This window comes from Triticum dicoccoides, chromosome 6B, assembly GCF_002162155.2.
Source record: "Triticum dicoccoides isolate Atlit2015 ecotype Zavitan chromosome 6B, WEW_v2.0, whole genome shotgun sequence".
In the NCBI taxonomy this organism is placed as follows: domain Eukaryota; kingdom Viridiplantae; phylum Streptophyta; class Magnoliopsida; order Poales; family Poaceae; genus Triticum; species Triticum dicoccoides.
In genome coordinates, this window is record NC_041391.1 from 30492057 (window position 1) to 30496810 (window position 4754).

Consider the following 4754-nt stretch of genomic DNA (forward strand, 5'->3'; position numbering starts at 1 on the left):
GACGCGCGGATCCGAGGTTTCCCCACCCTCCCGCCGCTGAAGCGGCCGGCGGAGGGGAGGGAAACCAGCGGCGGTGCCGGCGGATCGACGGGAAAAATCAGTCGCCTCCCTTTCGCCTCGCACATGTACTTTTTTTTGAGAGCACGCACAGGTACTATAGAAGGAGGGGAGTGCGTGTAGGCTGGCTCGCTCGGGCTGGGCTTTGGCCCATGTGTGGACGGTCGAGGAGCCAGGAGCGACGAGGGAAAATCTAGCGTCGGAGAACGTAAGACGAGAAACGGAATGTTGCGTTTTTTTAGGTAGTAGAGATGTAGCAACAAATGAATGGAAAGTGGGAGACATGTAGAGAAAACTAAACTATGATAACAATATATTATGCGTCTAGCCGCGCAAATGCGCGGGTCACGCGGCTAGTTTTCTTTATTGTGGCATGAATGTTCAGATCGAAATGATTCAAAATAAAAGCTTACGAAACATAAAAATAATAATGCTTCAAAGCATACCAACAAATAACCATGTCCTATCAAAATAGCATAGCCAAAGAAAGCTTATCCCTACAATATCATATAGTTAGGCCATGCTTCATTTTCATTACACAAAATACTTCCATCATGCACAACCCCGATGACGAGCCAAGCAATTGTTTCATACTTTTTAACGCGCTTCAGATTTTTCAACTCTTACGCAATACATGAGCATAAGCCATGGACATAGCATTATGGTGGTATATGGTGGTGGTTGTGAGGACAAAAAGGGAGAAGATAGTCTCACATCAACTAGGCGTATTAACGGGCTATATGGAGATGCCCATTAATAGATATCAATGTGAGTGACTAGGGATTGCCATGCAATGGATGCACTAGAGCTATAAATATATGAAAGCTCAACAAAATAAACTAAGTGGGTGTGCATCCAACTTGCTTGCTCACGAAGACCTAGCGCATTTTAAGGAAGCCCATCATTGGAATATACAAGCCAAGTTCTATAATAAAAAAATCTCACTTAGTATATGAAAGTGACAACATAGGAGACTCTCTATCATGAAGATCATGGTGCTACTTTGAAGCACAAGTGTGGAAAAAGAGATAGTAGCATTCTCCCTTCTCTCTTTTTCTCTCATTTTATTTTTTTCCTTTTCTCTTTTTTTATCTTTTTATCTTTTTTTTCTTTGGCTCCCCCCCTTTTTTTTTCTTTTTGGCCTTTCTCATTTTTTTCCTTTCTCATTTTTTTCCTTTCTCATTTTTTTTTCTTTTTGTAAAGTCCGAAGTCTCATCCCGACTTGTGGGAGAATCATAGCCTTCATCATCATTTCCTCACTAAGACAATGCTCTAATAATGAAGATCATCACACTTTTATGGATTTACAACTCAAGAATTACAACTCAAAGCTAGAACAAGATATGACTCTATATGAATGCCTCCGACGGTGTACCGGGATATGCAATGAATCAAGAGCGACATGTATGAAAATTATGAAGGTGGCCTTGCCACAAATACGATGTCAACTACATGATCATGCAAAAGAGCAATATGACAATGATGTAACATGTCATAATAAACGGAACGGTGGAAAGTTGCATGGAAATATATCTCAGAATGGCTATAGAAATGCCATAATAAGTAGGTATGGTGGCTGTTTTGAGGAAGGTAAATAAAGGGTTTATGATACTAGCGAAAGTTGTGTGGTAATAATAAAGGCTAGCAAAGTAAAATGATGAGTGTGCGTATATCCATGGACTCACATTAGTCAAAAAGAACTTATATACTTATTGCAAAAGTCTACTTAGCCCTCGAAGCAAAGTACTACTACGCATGCCCCAAGAGGGATAAATTGGTAGGAAAAGACCATCGCTCGTCCCCGACTGCCACTCATAAGGAAGACAATCAAAAGAGCCCCTCATGCAACAAATTTGTCACACAACTTTTACCACACGTGCATGCTAGGGGACTTGCCAACTTCAACAAAAGTATTTCTCAATTTCATAATTACCCACTAGCATTACCCTAACATTACTACCTTTATATCTCAAAACAATTATCAAGCATCAAGTTGATCATAGCATCCAATTCTTTTTCTATGATAGTTTTTATTATACCCAACTTGGATGCTCATCATTCTAAGACCAACTTTGCAACCATAGCAAATACCATGCTGTTCTAAAAGACTCTCAAAAAGATATAAGTGAATAAGGAGAGACTAGAAATTTCTTCAAAATTAAGACACCACCGTGCTCTAAAAGATATAAGTGAAGCACTAGAGCAAAAACTATCAAGCTCAAAAGATATAAGTGAAGCACATAGAGTATTCTAGCAAATTCTAATCAAATAGGCTTCTCCCAAAAGGTGTGTACAGCAAGGATGATTGTGGTAAACTAAAAAGCAAAGACTAATATAATACACGATGCTCCAAGCAAAACACATATCATATAGCGAATAAAAATATAGCTCCAAGTAAAGTTACCAATGAACGGAGACGAAAGAGGGGATGCCTTCCCGGGGCATCCCCAAGCTTAGGCTTTTGGCTATTCTTGAATATCTTGGGGTGCCTTGGGCATTCCCAAGCTTAGGCGCTTGCCACTCCTTATTCCATAGTCCATAAAAGCTTTACCCAAAACTTGAAAATTTCACAACATAAAACTCAACAGGAAATCTTATAAGCTCCGTTAGTGAAAGAAAACAAAACCACCACATAAGGTACTGTAATGAACTCATTCTTTATTTATTTTGGTGTTAAACCTACTGTATTCCAACTTCTCTATGGTTTATAAACTATTTTACTAGCCATAGATGCATCAAAATACGCAAACAACACATGAAAAACAGAATCTGTCAAAAACAGAATAGTCTATAGCAATCTGTAACTAACGCAAACTTCTGTAACTCTAAAAATCGTACCAAAATAGGACGTACTGGAAAATTTATTTATTGATCAGCGGCAAAAATAATCAATTCAAAATCATGTTTTTGTGATTTATTGAATTGTTTCTCGTGAGTGCAAAGTTTCTGTTTTCCAGCAGAATCAAATCAACTATCATCATAGGTTATCCTATAGGTTTTACTTGGCACAAACACTAATTAAAAGATAAAAACACATCTAAACAGAAATTAGAAGCTAAAAATTATTACTAAACAGGAACAAAAACAAAAAACACAAAGAAAGTTGGGTTGCCTCCCAACTAGCGCTATCGTTTAATGCCCCTAGCTAGGCATAAAAGCAAAGATAGATCTAACTAGTGCCTTCTTTGGCACTAAATTCATATGAAACCCGCATGATACATTCATAAGGTAATTTGACTTTCTTTCTTGGAAAGTGCTCCATGCCTTTCTTTAATGGAAATTGGAATCTAATATTCCCCTCCTTCATATCAATAATCGCGCCAATCGTTCTAAGGAAAGGTCTACCAAGAATAATAGGGCAATAAAGATTGCAATCTATATCAAGAACGATAAAAATCTACGGGCGCCAAATTTCTATTTGCAACAATGAGAACATCATTGATCCTTCCCATAGGCGTTTTAATGGTGGAATCCGCAAGGTGCAAATTTAACGAGCAATCATCAAGATCATGGAAACCTAGAATATCACATAAAGTTTTCGGAATTGTGGAAACACTAGCACCCCAATCACACAAAGCAAAACACTCATAATCTTTAATTCTAATCTTTATAGTAGGTTCCCACTCATCATTAAGTTTTCTAGGTATAGAAACTTCTAAATTAAGTTTTTCATCATAAGATTGCAACAAGGCATCAACGATATGTTTGGTAAAAGCTTTATTTTGACTATTGTAACACCCCTGGTGTAATGATGCTACAGTAACCCCTGGGGTTAAGTTAATTGTTTTGCTAAACATGTGCCTGATCATTTTTGTCTCATACTCTTTCACATTCCAGTTGAATTCAATTTAAAGTTATGAGTGAAATTCAAAATGCTCAGACATGAACACAAAAATGTTCATCATGTGCCAAATAATCCACAACTAATATTGGTGGTGAACCAACATTTTTGCAAAGGGTTTAAGTGGCCTAAACTACTTAAAACAGTGACCTAAGCAATAAATTAAATGCCCTTTTTAATTTATAAAATTGGCAACTATTCCAAAAGCCTCCCAACCTTTTTGAGGCAGTGCACTTTAATTCTTTGAGATTGTTTTGGCGAGTGGCATAATTTTGCAAAGTCAATTGTGGCAAAAAGAAAATGCAAAAGCTGCTGGAAAAGAAAAACAAAAAAACAAAGAAAAGGAAAAGCCCCCCCTCAACTGGGCCGACTGGCCAGATGGCCACCGTGCCCCCCCATGGGCCTCGGCCCACCTCAACCAGCCGGCCCAGCTCCCCGCACCGCGCCCCCTTCCTGTTCCCCTGGTGCGCGCCGCTACAGGGGCGCCGTCCCCGCCGAACCACCTCGCCGTCGACGAGGAGGATAAGGTCGACCCCTCCCCTCGACGCCTCGACCTCCTCCCCACCTACCTCCACCCACGCCCCGAAACCCCCTCGCCCTCTCCGCCTCTCCCTCTCCCACTCCTTCGTTTTGGAGAGGAGGCCAACGCGGTCGCCGTCGTACCTTGCCTGTCCTCGCGGCCATCGAGTGCTGTTCGCCTCGCCATCGTGCCCATCGTCTCTGCCGTCGTCGTCTACCCCGTCCCCATCCGTGAGCACGAGCCGGGAGCCACTGCGGGGTGCGGATCGAGCCGCCCCCTTTCGCCTCTGTCGCCGGCGAACTCCGTCGTCTCCGGCAACTGCTGCTGCTACTAATC